Genomic DNA, 17,500 nt, shown 5'->3' on the forward strand with positions numbered 1-17,500 from the left:
GTTGAAGCTGACTGGCTGAGCGTGACAGCGTACGGTACTGCATTTGTTCATAAATACAATTAAAAACAAGAAAATTCGGTTACGTTCACCACACAGGACGAATGCATACGCATGCAGACACCGCTGTCCATTCGCATTACTAATCTGGTAAACGTAACTGACCTGCCTTGCTTTTAATTTATTTATGAAAAAATGAAATACGCTGTCACGCTCAGGCAGTCAGCTTCAACCTCCTAAGAATCATTTTCACCAGATAAATAAATGGAGTATAACGATGTAATGATCAGCCTATATCATGGGGTATATGGATGCATTTTAATTACTGATCATTTAAAAAAAAATCCCTCCAATTAAGGAAATACATACTGTGTGACTTCAAACAGTAAAGCTTCATCAGAAATTTATGAATGATCCGAACTTTACCCGAGTCTGGAGAGGAAAAAATGTCACCGCTATGAAAGTTCACCTCTCTTCTATTTTCTCCACAATTTCTCGTCAAGTTGCTTACACAGACGTATCTTTTTTTTATTCCCGAGAACGTATCATTTAAAGCATCCTGCCCATTTATGAAGCAAATCTCTAAAACAACGGTTGGTTTTATCAGTCAAATACTTTTACCAAAGATACCGGAATATTTCCAGTGATTGCATACGCGATTTTACCCTTCCTTCTATATTTGCAGAACCGAACGCACAAATCTTTCAGAAACTTTGAATTTCCTTTCATAACTCCATCGTTAACGCCAAGGGAATTTATTTCCCGCATCCCCTCGGGAATTAACCTAATCATTATATCATAAACCAAGCTGTTTCTTCTGAAGCCGTGCTCTTATTCATCAACTCTTGCCATTTAAAAAGAAGTTACTGCTGCACCATGATAAATAAAACTGCAGTGCAAGAAATCCACCTTTTCTGCCATTCAGAAGATTTATGAAAGGAGTTCCTTACTTGTAATTACATTCCAACTGGCTCTCATTAATTTTCCCCGTAACCTTGATTGCTTTGGGCACTTGTTTCAAATGAATGTCAAGATAAGCTAATTGGATGAAGATGAATATACAGTGTAAAACTTGAGAGTACCCATGTGCACTATATTTCAACTATGAGTGGTTCGCATTATGAATGTTCTAATACAGATTTAGTTCGTTTGTCCACCTACATAACAAAATTGACGTCGACAACTACTTCCAAATTCTCTCAGTTAATTATATATGCATCGGCATCTGCTTTTAAGTATAATTAACTACGCAAATGAAATTGTAAATAACCCATCCACACTTTTCTGTAATCAGAAATGAAATATGAATCAGTAATTCACGATAAAGAATAGGTTCGTGCAATAAACACACACACAGTATATATATATATATATATATATATATATATATATATATATATATATATATATATATATATGTTATATATATATATACATACATGTATATATAAATACATTTACTGTATAATTATATACATACATACACACAATCGGTCTGGTCGTTTCGGCCGTAAGTCACTTTTAGGCCGTAACTTCCAAAACAATGTAAGACGTTATGTTTATGGTATTTACCATTATTATTTCATGTTTTACATCCCCAAGGGCTGGTACCAAACAACAGTACCTATTTGCACGTAAACGTGCTTACGGCCTAAATGACTTACAGCCTAAATGACGAATATACATATATATATAGATATATATATATATATATATATATATATATATATATATATATATATATATATATATATATATATATATATATATATATATATATATATATATATATATATATATATATATATATATATATATATATATATAATATAGTGTATATATATATATGTGCACAACTCTACCAATTCCTTATTGTTTCTTACTCTTTCTGTTCACTTTCTAATTTTTTTTCACAACGTGCAGGTTTTTCGTTTTTAAAGCAGATAAAGGAGTAGTGTATAAAAGCAACAAAGTGATATCCTCCCCAAAAAAAGTTTTTTAAATTGCATTACATAAAAAAAAATTGAGGGGTCGTAACGAAGCAGAAGGTTGCAGCTTCGTCGCATGACAAGAAAAAAAAAGTGGACAAATAAAGACTTTGTATTTACCACAGATTTCAGAGGCAAAAAGTCTGACTTAAAATAAATTAATATTTCAATTTCAGCTATGACTATTTACATGGGGTAAAATTAATTTTCAATATTCATTTCTTACAAATCTATCTGTTGTTAATGACACAATTTTCCTTGTCGCTAAAATTAAGGCAGTCATTATCACAACCAATATTACCATCAATATTGGACGTAAATGATGATAATAGAAAGTCAAAACAATCAACTTCATTCTAGGCCTGCTAACATTTAACTTCGTTACAACTGCTTTGCAAAAATCCCTTACGCTTATCTAGATAAATAATAGATAACTAGGCAACAGTATAATCGAAATGTCATTGAACCCCAGTAATGAATCTTTATGTTCTAGAGAGGTCGTTTGATCAAGAATATCAGAGTGAACTGGTGCAACACCAATAAAAACGCAGGGTAAGAACAAAGCAAGCTGGATTTTTTCTATACCACTAGCTCTCTGACCTCAATGCTATTCACTGCCACAAGCACAAGTTGTCTGAGCCATGTTGCAAGATTCCAAAAATTGCAAATTTTAAAAGTAATTTGTATCTTCCCTCGTATACAAACCTACGTTTTCATAAATGGAGTTGGGCTAGGCTGTCCAGATATTCGCAAGGTTCAAAGAAAAGGACCTTGGATATTTGTAAGGCAGCTCCATTTAATCCTACGCACAATCTCTGTCCTTTTCCCGGGCTTACGGTTAACCAAGGTCAGCGGACAGGTGTATGACTTTGAGGCCAACAAACATTAAATCCCTATATATCTTGTTCGGTTCATCGGCACTGCTGGAAGACCAAAGGTTCGAACATAATGAAACGGATGCTTTGGCTTATCAGTTCTCTAATGTAACCCTTCACGCCAAAGAAAGACGAAATAAAAAGGCTTAAATTAAAGTCTTCAAACCTAAATCACCTTAACATCATACATTATAAAAAAAATTCATACGACTTACCAGAGGTACACGTCCTCCTCTTCACTTTTCTGGCTTTCTCGCTTTAATAAAGTAGATATAATGAGAACACACAAATATATACACTATATATATATATATACATAAATATATATCTATGTATATTATATAATTCTATATATTATATACAGAGAGAGAGAGAGAGAGAGAGAGAGAGAGAGCGGAAGGCACACTTCAAAAATATCATTCGAGTCTTACGGCTCAGTTACAAAATTTCAGAAAAAAAGACGAGTCAAAAGTTTGGTCAGGCAAAACTTGTCAGGACTTTCAACTCGCACGCCTCAAACGAGTTCTTGCTATGATTCTGTCGCCATTAATATTATTCTCTTGTCTGTCATTACTTCTCTAATCTATGAATAATAACGTTCCATACTGCACTCAATACATCCATAGAGAAACTTTTTAACATTAGCGTTATCACTTGTCAACCATTTCAATACCCACTTACAGCATGAGAAGTAATGTTTGATGGAGGCCTGGGAATTGTGGCAGTGGAATGGAATGGAATATAAGATTTAGGCCAAAGGCCACGTGATGGGACCTGTGAGGTCCTACACCGCTGCAAGGAAAATTGAGAACAAAAAAGGTTTTCATGGTGTAACAGTGGGGAAACTTCGCAGTTGCACTGAGAAACAACTGTTCGTAGAGAGTGGGAAATCTGATGGAAGAAGAGAATATGAACGGAGGTACAGTAAAGTTAATGAAAGAGGTTGCAGCTGTGGACCGAAGGGACGCTGCAAAGAACCTTTAGTAATGCCTACAGAGCAACGAGTGAGGTGCACTTACGGCACTAGTCTACTCCCCTACGAGGGAGGGAAATGTGGTAGTGCTATGAACTAAAAGAATAAAAAAAACAAGAAAACCATTTATCCTCACGTGCCATGAATGAGACCATAATCCAACCATTCCATCCACTTCCTCCTCCTCATCCCCCCTCACCCCAATTCTTTCAACGACTCAACCCTCTTCCATCTCTCTCTCTCTCTCTCTCCTACTTAATCCCAAGTGGCACTCGACAGGCGACCATCTTGAGCAAGTCCACTGAAACAGAGTTCCGCGGTCCTTCCTGTTCGCCTTTCTCGGGGTTAGAGAAGGAGCTACGGAACAAGGTTAAGGAGTTTCACCTTGATAACCTTGGTAAACATTAAAGGTATTCAGCTCAATGGCGACAGCAGCAAAGAAGAGTTACATGAGTAAGAATTTAAGTGCCTAACCTGTCTGGGTATGTATACTCGCCTTTCTCATTCAGCCATGGGCGTTAAGTGGAATATATGAATATAGGATACTAGGAATGAGTCACGGAAGACTGATACATCGTTGGAATCAATGAAAAAAAAATTTTAAATTCAAAAGAACACGAGCACGCATACTCTCTCTCTCTTACTCTTACACACACACAATATACATATATACATATGAGTACATATAATATATATATATACATATATATGTATACAGTATGTATTTTAGTAATTAACACACAAGCACGAGTTTTACAGAAATAAATTTCTGAGTCACATTGCGATCGAGCCTTTCATTTGAGAGACCTGGGTTCGATCACGACCTGATTAAATAATATTATATATATATGTGTGTTTGCGTTTATATATACTGTATATACATATATATACTGTACGGATATATATTAAGTGATCCTAAAGCCAAGTGCAACTGAAAACATCCCCCCGTCGATGAATCTGCACAATTCCCGAAGATTAAAATCAAAAACGACCGTCATCAACATAATGGGTCATCATTTGAATTCTCCTCTTCGTCCCAACATCTATTGTTCTGTTTTTGGCAACGAAAGAAACAGGAGAAGTTGCACAATTTCCTCTTTCATGAGAGAGAGAGAGAGAGAGAGAGAGAGAGAGAGAGAGAGAGAGAGACATCTGCGACCTCCAGGCCAGATAAACACAAAGACAACAAGACGTAATAACAGTTCCTTCCAACTGAAGGACACAGGACCACAATCTCTCACACAAAGGACAACGACGAAGTTGGGAGAAGCTCCTCTGGAAAGAATCATTTCTAATTACTGATGCCTAACTATGTGAGTTCTGCGGCCATTCAAAGCGCTGTCCCATTTTCTTCCTATCCCGGCGCTATTCATACTGAACAGCGATCATCCGTCAGAATTTACTTTCCTTATTTTTCTTCAAGAATAACTAAGAAACTATAACATGCATACACTGTGTGTGTGAAACAATATGTATATGTGCAGCCATACAACTTTGTTCATATATTCATCACATTTTTATATATATATATATGTATATATATATATATATATATATATATATATATATATATATATATATATATATATACACACACACGACTGATAGAAAGACAAGATAGGAAGGCATTTCCCCTTATAAGGATGGTTCCAGAGAAAAAAATACCTTAACTACTGAATTGTAGAACAACGCACAGTGCGTTATACTTCCATAACTTTAGCCACTTCATACATCTACAAAGCAGGCTCATCAGTAACTTGTCAAACACTACATAATCTAACAGTTCCTGTACATATATCACAGACCTTCCTTTCCAAGAGCTCTTTCTCCCCATTTACCGGCATTTTCTAGGTCATCCTGTCCGACTCCCCCACCAAAATAAGTTTGAATTTTTTCCAAATAATCGTTCTCCATTCTTTCCACATGACCAAAGCATCGCAAAAGACACTCATCTGAACTTTCACCTAAAAAACACCTTTTACTGTTTGTACGGAGCTCAGCATTTTCACCGTTTCAATTTTCCTTATGCCACACACGCTCCACAAACAATTCACCTCTACTAATATTACTATGGCGTCACTGAGCATTACTGCTCACGGTGTGCACAAAATCGACGTTGCGACGTACGTCTTCCACTTACACTTCACAGCCCTCTTCACCACTGTGGTATACAGCAGGTTAAAGGTCAACTTGTACCTCACCAATAAAATTATTATAAAATATTTAATATTTTCAAGAAAAGACCGATAAGGGGCACAAATGAATGACTTTATCTTTTTCCCAACCAAGGCATCCACTAAGTGGAAGAATAATTAGGTTCTTTAACTATGTATACTGCTGCGTTAATAGCAAAATTAACATAACAAAAATCCTGCAAGATCACCACATCGCTAAGCATGTGAAAAAACAGGCAACAATTTTAATAAGCAAATATATCAAGCAACGATTCCCTATGTTGACCTTTAAACTTCTAAGAATGGCCTCGATTTGACTCTGCAAATAAATATTATTAGCTGGGTATGTACGCCACATATGAAGCATATCTAATAAAGTTCAAAAGTTATGGACAAGGTTAAGTTTCTATTTGACCTTTGACCTCCAAGTATGACCTTGACACCTGGATCAATGTGGATGATATTTATTTTTTAAATATCTAAATATATTAAATATATTAATTTGAAATATTTAAATATCTAAATATATTAAAATCACAGAGCTTTAAACAATTTTAACACGGGCGGATGGGCGGGCATACAGAGGACAGGACAGATCAATGACCAGAAGCCCTCACGCGGTAAACCGGGCCATAAAAACGTCAAATGCAGAAAGTAATGCCCCCAGTAACTTCGAAAATAATGTAAGGAAATAGAAATAACGGTCTGAAAAAAAGGGGGCACATGAGAGCAAGTGAAACTGAACAAATAACAATACAATTTACTGAAGTAGTGATATTGGAAAACGTTTACTAACAAATTTAGAACTTCACGCTTTGTCAACAAAACGATTACACGCGAATGGCAGCTATTTCCAGTACAAAGGTCATGGTCAAGGACACGAACTCACTACCCCTGGGGTTTTTTTAAGGACTTTATTAGAGAAATATAGCCTATATGTCAAATATAAGGTCTTAATCTCTTTAACTTCAAAAGTTCTGGCCAAAGTTATATCCGTAAGTTATGACCAAGGTTAAGTTCAAAAGTTATGGGCAGTGTTAAGTTTAAAAAATTATGGCCAAAGTTAAGTTCAAAAGTTATGGCCAAAGCTAAGTAAAAAAATTATGGCCAAAGTTAATGTTCAAAAGTTATGGACAAAGTCAAGATCAAAAGCTATGCCCAAAGTTATGTTCAGCAGTTATGACCATAGCTGAAGTTATTCAAAATCTACAGAATTTCGAACCAATGTCCGAGCATAATAATAATAATAAAAGAAGCAAAATGACGGACAAACAAATGACCCTCCTCTATGCACACCTATGCATGATGGTCTATCTCCTACACTAAGTGCCACTTGAAAGATCTTGGGCTGAGTAGACGTTGTAGTGACAAAGTAAACGTGACAGACACAATACGGGCGGACAGACAGACGATGGGAAAAATACAGTTCTACGACTTCGTCAGCGGGGAACTAATAATAAGCCTAGTAAGATGCAATTTTAATTTCCATTCGTGATAAGGCGATGGTGAGTTGCTTATAACTATTCTAGGTAATAAATTAGTCTATATGATACACAAGTTGGTTTATGGCAACGTGAAACCATGCTAAGAGAGGGTTTTCCTCTCATCTTATTTGAGCAGGGTTTTAATTACAAAACAGGGAGAGCACATTCCATATTATAATTACCATCTTAGTCTTTATATCATCTGAGTACCTGGTACCACCATGATACGTCATGAATCCTTCCTTACGAGTGATTCAAGCAAATACAGTAATTCAATACACGACAAAAATCGATTTAGCTATTGTCATCAATCAGCCAACTCAACACAAGACAAAATTCAAGTCAATCCTTGCTATGAATCACAGAGTTCAGTCCGTAACAAATATCTACAATCAATACTTTTATCCACAATACAATCAATTTAATTCTTCACAGAGCAAAAAACTTATTTTTAGTGTTATTAATACTTTGTTTGCCCAGACCACTGAGTTACAGTTATTAAAAGACTAAAACGCGAACCCAATTCCAACATGGAATGGATTTCACGCAGGATGTGAGAAAAATCATGTGATTCAATCAGCCTTTATATTAAGAGAATGCGTTAGTAATCCCAGCTGAAAATTCGCTAGAAGTACCTCGTTAACCCACTCCAAGAGTAATGGATTAGCACCCTCCCTACTAGGGCATTACCAGTAAGAGAAGGCGTGCAAGTGGAAATATGTATACGGTATATTCAGAGGCTGTTTGAACGTGAGATTAACCATTACTTTGTTCCCTTCTCCGGAGCGGCCTAGTGATTTAGATATATACACATATACATACACACACTAGCTGACCAACCCGGCGCTGCCCGGGAAAACTCTGAATGACAACCCTCTCTCTCTCTCTCTCTCTAACTCTCCCTCATTCTTTCCCTCTTTCTCCTCCCTAACACCCCCTCTACTCTCTCACTTCCTCTCCTCCCTTCTCTCTCTCTCTCGTTCCCTCTTTCTCCTCCCTAACACCCACTCTACTCTCTCTCTCTCTCTCTCTCTCTCTCTCTCCTGTTAAGATAGTTGCTTTAATTAAATTGCCCAGCATTTTTTACATTTTATATTTCACTCCTTCTCACCCCCCCCCCCACAAGATCCCATCGGGGCTGACTTGGACTTAAAGGGTATTGTGACTGTCACTATTCATCTCAGCAACCTTGAAAACTATGGATTAGACACTAATATATGACATTTTCGGTTATTTTTAAGTCACCCCCTTCCCACCCCCACCCCCTATGGTTCCAGTGATGTTTTATCCATAGTATTCTTTTCCAGATATAAAGTCATATGTATACCGAAATGAGGTATGATAAACTTGTAGAGTTTATTTAGTTACTAAGCCTACGGGCAGAACCAGCCCCATTTCAGGGAAGCCCTCCCCACCCAAACCCACTTTGGGGCCCTTTGGTGCCAGTGATGTCTTACCCCCACAGTATTCTTTTTCAGATAGTAAGTCATATGTATACCAAGTTTGGTTGAAAGTGCTCAATGTGTTTCAGAGTTATTGTGGAAACACACACATACATACATACATCCATTTTTATACATATAGATATGTATTATATATATATATATATATATATATATATATATATATATATATATATATATATATATATATATATATATATTATTCATTTATATACTGATTTTGAGAAATAGAGTGAGTTCCATAATTCATCACCTCTTGAAAAGTACTACAGCCACAGAACAAGATGAGGTCAACTTGCAACACTACTATTTTATCAAAACAGCATCAACATATTACAGGCTGTACAACAGTGTCAAGTTTCAATCAAAAAAAGATATTTTATATGAAACTTCTGAATATCTAACAATACTGAACATAACATGAAAATATTTTTCAAAGAGTTTCTTACAGATTAACTCAGTCGAGAAGACAATGTAATAATTACAAAAACCTATAGATACTAACTGATTTAAGGAAGGCGGCTCTAAACTTTCTTTTAGAACAGAGTGATATCACACGACTCTTACCCAGTAGAAAGAATGAACTCTCTGTTGATAACTGGATCCATGATATCTCCTAGAATATCTTGAGAATGGTTTCACCACAGAGGGGTGAGGATTCCCTATAGGCCTAACTCTGCCGTTTTGATAGTATACACTGATTAACACTTGTGTGTGGTGCTTTTTGTCTATCTCTCTCTCTCTATCTCCACCATAGATGTGACCCACAACAGCCAACTAACAAATACGTACATATTTCACTGGATTTTAGGAAATGCGCCCATTCGTCTCTCCTTGTCCGGTTCGGGTATCGAACACGGTCATCCAGTCCTAAGCTAGCTAGCTAGAGAGAGAGAGAGAGAGAGAGAGAGAGAGAGAGAGAGAGCATGAACGGATTCCCTTGGGAATTCCTTACATTCTCTTCAGACGTTTTCATTGCTTTGTTTCCGCCAACACATCAAGCCAGGATCATTGTCGAAATTCTCTCTCTCTCTCTCTCTCTCTCTCTCTCTCTCTCTCTCTCTCGCCAAATCAATGTCTAGACCGGTTGTAGCTGCTGACCAGTAAATATATTCGTTCATCTAAATTTAGTCCGAACTACAACGTGCTGATTCTGCAAATATATAAAAGAAAATTATTTAAATCGAAGGAAAGGGAATCCTGAAGAAATACGTTACTTTCACATTTCAACTTCAAAAGAAATTTTGCCTAATATAACTTTACTAGCGTTAGAAGAATAGTCTACTTCTTCGCAGTCAACCGTATCAAAAGGAATTGATCGTGTCTCAATGGCGCTATCTAGAAGACAATTATTTTTTCTTTGCTTCACTTTATCATTTCTCGCATAACTTAGGTTATCTCATACTATTACTAAAAACTAATGTTTCTATTGCTAAAACTACTGTTATACTACTACTCCTCTGGCTGTGCAACGTGATTCAACCTCCAGGTTTCATAAGTATTTAATATATACCTAATAAATAACGGTTCAGAAACAGAATAAAAAAATCTGTACTAAATGGGATGACTCCGAAATCAGTATAAAAACAGGAAGCCGAGATGACTCCGAAATGAAATATAAAAACAGGAAACTGGATCCAAAATAACAATAGTAACATGGCATTCAAACTAAAAACTTAACAAAATAATCTAAACACTGAACTCATTACATATATAACATGCAGCATAAAAGGATTTGTAATCCTACATAATATAATATTATTCTGGAGTAAACATGGCTCTTTCCTTCTTTATAGCACCGACGTGCGGAACCCCTGTGCTTGTATTCCCTGAATTCTTTAAGCTTTCTCTTACAAAAGCCGGCTCTATCTCTTCTTTCCGAGTTTCACACACCAAATCAGGTCATTTTTTCTAAATGAGAGCCTCTGTTGGCCTCCTCCGCTGACATCCTCAAAATATGTAAATATAAAAAAAAATGAGTCGGGCCCTCAGAGAAGTATGAGGGGTGAATGCATTCTTATTATAAAAACTGTAACATGTTCTCGTGAATAAAACAAACAAGTAAATAATGCGCCGAAGTTTCTTCGGCGCAATCAAGTTTTCTGTACAGTCGCTCCAACGTAAAATCAAGGCCATCGAAAATAGATCTATCCGTCGGTGGTCTCCGTATAATGCTGTATGATCCACGGCCCATGAAACTTTAACCATGGCCAGGTGGTGGCCTGGCCTATATCGTTGCCAGAAGCACGATTATGGCTAACTTTAACCTTAAATAAAATCAAAACTACTAAGGTTAGAGGGCTGCAATTTGGTATGTTTGATGATTGGAGGGTGGATGATCAACATACCAATTTGCAGCCCTCTATCCTTAGTAATTTTTAAGATCTCAGGGCGGACAGAAAAAGTGCGGACAGAAAAAAGTGCGGACGGACAGACAAAGCCGGCACAATAGTTTTCTTTTACATAAAACTAAAAAGTTCTATAAAAGCATTGCCATGTGGAACAATCATCCCGTCAAAGAAATTACGGTGATTAATTATTACTTTCAACAAGTCAAGTTAGTCCCAAATGAAAGGACCAGAAACATTTACCGAAAACGTTTCCTTTTGTTCGGCAGTAATTGCAGGCGTGGTAGAAGTGATTATCTTTTGCCTTTGTAATCAGGATAACAACTGCAAAACTTCAATGCACCAATAGGTCGCTACTTAAAATCAATGAAAGCTGGCTTTATTGTCTTTGAATGTATCTTGGAGAGAGAGAGAGACCCGTTCCCCTTTCCTAAACATAATCGTCGGCCCTCCTTTTGACTGCAATGGAATGGTGCCTTTGCCATTCCAGGCACTTCTTACAACGCGACATTCCAGCACGCGGTGCAAATTACCACCTTGGAAGTTAGAGAGAGAGAGAGAGAGAGAGAGAGAGAGAGAGAGAGAGAGAGAGAGAGAGAGAGTTAACACGAGCGAAAACTACCGAAATAAGCATGAGACAAACTGGGATCCACTTTCCACAGAGCAAGAGACAACTTCGCAAAGGGAACGAAAAGTTTTGGGAATGGAATCAAATCGAAGAGAAATTGAAGGTGGTATGGTATGGGGGGGGAGCACTAGGCAGGAGCATGGGGTTATTACCCAAGCCTTGGAATGGGATGCGAGGAAGACATTGCTCCAATAATCACGTTAAGCTTGTTTTGTCTTGCATTCTTTTCCTGTCTTTCATTTGTACTTGCTGGGCACCGGATCATTTGCATTCATAGCCAAGGACAAGGAAATAGTTTTGTATTCCACCTCTTAAACAATGTAAAAGACTAAAAATTACATTACAGCTATGAGGATTACGAAAGGAAAATCTTATTATGACTGACAGTAAATCCGCACTAATGATTTGCCTTCGGTGAACACAGTCTCAGGGAGAATTCATACCAAGACTGGGATTGCCGTCGTAGACAATATGAATGTGAGGGGAAATGACCTGGCGGGCGTTTTACAGTATCAAAAGAGGGGACAACACTATTTCCATTGGTTAAATGGAATAGAAAAATGCTCCTGTATCAGAGAGAATGAGTACGTATGGAGAAAGAGGATCAAAGCTAAGAATTGCGTTCGATCACTCATCAGTACCTACGCGGACTGTCTTTGGTTCAAGAGGGAAAAAGCAATAATCACTCAAATATGAGAGTAATTTCGAAAAAATGTATGGCAAATGCTGAACATGCCTTTAATTACCAGAGTACATTTAACTTAGAATCCCAACCTAATTGAAAAAAAAAAATCTTGTTCTCAGAATCAACCACCACTGCTAATTGCAGTTTTCATATGGTATCTTAAAACTGATTCATTCTGTCCGTTAATACCAGAACCAGCATTCTCTGATAAAGCTCACAAAACGAGCAGTTTACATGAGCTAATCCGAACTTTTCATTTTCCAGCTCAATTTTTTATTGGTTGTAACTTCATCACATGAATAAAATTCTTAATACTTATGTATGTTTTTGCTTGATGCAGTTTAACACGATAACAATAAATGGTATATACAGTAGAACAGAAGCCGCAGTGACAAACCAAGAAGGATTTAAGTGGCATGACAATTTTCACCATTCATCCGGCGTAATGATGACACTTTGCACATTCATTATATACTCTTTTTAGTCGTTAGTAAAATCACTCTTTACACTACTTTCGGATCAGCATTATGATCTGAAAACACCAGTGCATTTTAAACTGAAAAAAAAAAAAAAAAGAATCTTCCCTGCATCCCCATTCAGCTAACGCAGTTGTCAACAGTTAGTAATACTGGCGACACGGCCTAAAAAGAAAAAAATCGTCCGTGTAACAGCACCGTATACAGGGTCCCATAGACGAAGCCCTCTAGAGAGTCTAGACCTGCCATCGACGATACGGCCGGCGGATCAGGTTCCGTTCCAACTCCGGTATCCGCGATGCCCATAGACATTCGAATTTCAGTTTGCCAAAACCTGGTGAAGTGAGGACATAGCCGCTCCGCTCGGTGATGATGCAACAGACTGTGCCCTTGGAGCAATCGCTGTAGCATCTGTTGCAGCTGAAACTGGAAAACCCCAGCGAAAAAATGAGAACCTGGATTAAACTCTGGTTGAAGAAGAGAAATTAATGATCTCACATGGAATTATTATATCGTCTCCCCTCTTACAGAAAAAAAACACTTGTACGGGACAACCAATACCACTGCACGAGAAGTTGTTGGCCACACTTTGCTTCCTCGCCACAGGTCGTTCCATGGGGCACAGAATCCCAAACACATGTCAAGCTATTATTCAAGTTTTGCAACAAGAGTTTATGAAGGCAGAAACGTAACTATGTTGCATAGGCAGCATTTCTGTATAGATATAGTGGTATATAGTTTATTATGCAGTAGGTCTAGGCCTTTAAACGGACGGACTCCGCCCACTTTTGGTCGAAGGAGAACAACATAGTGAGGTTTACTTCTGGTTCAGACGACCTGATCAAGCGATCGATTGTATTGTCTATGGAGCCCTTTCAAGATATCTCATCGAAATCTCTCAGAAAATGAACAAACTGGGGGATAATGTGAAAACAAGGTAAATATTAGACGAGGAATGGAAATATATGGAAAAACGAAAAGCAAAATATCAGCGACCCATCTAAAGGGACTGGGTGAATTAATCTGGAAGGGTAGGCTACTCACCCAAACCGACAGTTACTGTTCAGTTTAAGTTACCCACCTAAGATTTTAAATGTAATTTTCATCAATTCCAGGTTCTAAGTAAGTTACACGCTTTACAAAATTCTGATAATTATTTGTATCTGATAATATTTAAAGAGACTTGTTCCAATTTGCATTAAAATGTCTGGAAAAAAGAGTTCTGTATGCAGCAATACAGTATCCGAAACCCATTTCGCGACGCTGACTTCGGCGGCCGTGCTATTTATTTTTGGACTTCAGAGCCCATTTTCTCATCGTTTCTCAAGTCGGTATCTTTATTAACGGATATATCATACATTTGAGAAAGAGATTTGGGTTATTAAATAAACTTTCATTCGGATCACCAGATAATTATTTGAAATATAACGATGCTATCCGGACGTATCACATTCATCATAAAGCTGCCGATTACTTCGGAGTGCATTTTTGCCTGGTTAAAAACAATAAGCAGCACAAAGGCCTGCCTAATGTGACGTGCTTTTTAGTGATGTTTTATTCACTTAAATACGTTATTATGCTCTGAGGGCGTTTCATTTCTCATTTTCACCAATTCGTCAACAATTTTAACGGGAATGCCCCGTCATCACTAGCTTATAAAGTGCCACAGTAATTCGAAAACATGACTCACCACGCCAATAAAACAATTTCTTACACAAACCCCCTTTTAACTGAAAATTGGGCTCTTCTGATGGACTAAATGAGAACCTCCAAAAAATAAACGGGATGATGATAAATTCTCAAATGTCATCATGACCACTACCAAATCCTACTTCACTATCACCAGAAAAGCATAAAATTACAAAGCAACCTTGCCCAACACCAATATTATTCTCAGTACAACTAGCATTTCGAGTCACTTTACCATCACCTTAATTCGTAATGGAAATTCAAATTGATATAGCATCCCATGATCTTAATTCATATGAAATCATAAGATAAACAATTTTCAGGAAAAAAATGTTTAAAATCCTACTTTCGACGTTAATTTTCATAGAGAGGAAAATATCAAGCAGCAAAATTTCATAGGAAACGGCACTAAATGACTTATCTATATTGTTTCATACAAGAGCTGAGCCTACTAAATTCACCAGCAAATACAAGGCATACTTTACAAACGATTCGACTGCTCTGCTGTATTTTTTTTAAACTCCCACATTTTTTATGATTCAAACAAATCAAAGAACCTTAATTTCGAATATGCATTCAGCCGGGTATCTTCCATTACTTTCAGGCATACTGTTGAAAGATATTTAACATCAATGAAAATATAAAAAGCCAAATTCTATCTATTCACTCTATACTGAAAATTAGTAAAAATCAATCGTATTTCAGAGAATTTTAAAAAAAATCATAACAAACACCCTCAGCATCCCGAAACGTGAGGTGTCATTTATTATTAATTTTGGCCAGACTAGGCCTACTTTCATTCAAATATGAAAATAAAAAGGCAGACAATCCCGGGTCTCGGGGTAAGGCCAGCGTTCCAAAACAACGCTCCAGCAAAACAGATGAGTCTTATTACATTGAGCATGCAAACTTAAGACGAAATAACCAGTCTGAGACAACACCATAAACCCAAACTATGCATTTTTTAATTGGGGTTGGTTGTACTCATACCAAGAACAATTTCATTTTTTTTTTACTATTTCCTTAAGCAAATTAAACCTTTTAAACTCGTTCACATTCTATTTCCAGTGAACCATAAAGTCGATTCATATATATCTTTCCACTATCAGACCAAGGACTTGGCTGTTGTATGTGAAGTCCTGCCCTTTTAAGCTGAAACGGGCCGTATTATCTATCTATATATCTCTCCTCTATCTATCTATCTATCTATCTTTGTATCTATATATATATATATATATATATATATATATATATATATATTTCAAAACGGTCTACTTAGGCTAGTGCTGGTCCTATGAGTTTAACAGCGAAAGCAATGCTAGTATGAAACTGTCAACGAAAAAAGCATTCCTTTCTCAAAGCATTTAATATCACAAAAATAAATTACTGAACAGCTTTCTTAACAGAGGTACCATTTATCCGAGCGTCTTGCTCAAACTATAAGGGGACTGTTAAATACATGTCATTTGTCATGATATTCTCATTGCAGACACGACTGTCAGGGATGCAAAGAATTAATTCTGCCTTGTCAACATGGTGGAGCAGTGCAGAATGATAGAGACATGCATTCCGTTTTTATTCCCTCTGTCATGGTCAGAGGGGAAGGGGCCACGACGATTTACGATGCAAATAAATACAAAACTCATTTACCCCACCGTCTCGGCAGTGCGCACCGGAAACCCTGTGTTGTGGTTTAATGAAGATAGCTAAGACGTGTAATTGCTTTGCAGTGCACGAGGAATCGATGAAATTATACTGCAACAACTTTATGCCCAGAGTATCATCAGCAAACAAACAAACAAAAATCAAGTCTTCCACTTTCCAGAGCCTCTTTTATCTCCAAAGTATACGCAATGAAAGCTAAATAGTATATATGCTTCGCGCGCGCATATGTATGTATGTACAGCATATAGGCCTATGTGCGTTATATTTTCATTTTATATTAAGATCGTTCATAATGGAGTTAGTTTTTTATAAGGGGGTTAGGTCATATTTCCTAAGTTGATTTCTGAATGTCGCACGAGTCATACATAATCTCTCTCTGTCTCTCTCTCTCTCTTAGGATATAGGACCCAACCACCTTATAAAAAACTAACTCCATAATGAACGATCTTAATATAAAATTAAAATATAATGCATTTTCTTCCTGCTTTTCAGGATTATTTTAATATCCTAGTTAAATTAATCTAAAGAAAATTAAACACTATGACTTCATTTGTTTGTGGAATTAAAATAAACGTCAAATTACTGGAAATGCATGACCAGTACAACTAATTAATAGCCTAAGTAACGATCTGAAAATAACACTGAATAGGATAGGTACTTCAGTTATTAGCATAAATTCACAAACTAAAGGCACATACAATCCAAAACACACTAATAATTAACAATAAAATGAATATTAGAGAACTGTAAACCCAACCAAAACCACAAAAAGCATAAATGATTTCCATTAAAATTTCCCCCTTTTAAAAGGTAGCCAACTGTGAAACCCAGTCTACTTCCGCACATTCGAATAAAGTTGATAGGTTCTTCGAGAGCACAGCACCCCGGACAGAGAACCTAAAACGTACATTACATTAAACATACTATTTTTATTCTTTCTTTTAAAATACATCATAAATGGGGAACTGTAACTTACCTTTTCTTTAAAAGAATGGATGTAAGTCTAGGCCTATTTTACTTGCTGAAAGACCTTTTCTCTATTGCTTCGTTCTGTA

General features: G+C 36.8%; 1 protein-coding gene across 4 annotated transcripts in view; it reads right to left on the reverse strand.

The window, feature by feature from the left end:
* LOC136835468 (monocarboxylate transporter 9-like) overlaps positions 1 to 17,500 on the reverse strand; it is a 196,652-nt gene that overhangs the window by 178,484 nt on the left and 668 nt on the right. For all 4 annotated transcript variants that reach the window (XM_067099026.1, XM_067099028.1, XM_067099029.1 and 1 more), the window contains exon 1: positions 17,422 to 17,500. This exon is cut by the window's right edge. The gene's annotated coding sequence lies outside the window, so the exon portion shown is untranslated. The remainder of the gene's footprint in view (positions 1 to 17,421) is intronic.

Source organism: Macrobrachium rosenbergii, chromosome 55 (assembly GCF_040412425.1).
Source record: "Macrobrachium rosenbergii isolate ZJJX-2024 chromosome 55, ASM4041242v1, whole genome shotgun sequence".
Lineage (NCBI taxonomy): Eukaryota > Metazoa > Arthropoda > Malacostraca > Decapoda > Palaemonidae > Macrobrachium > Macrobrachium rosenbergii.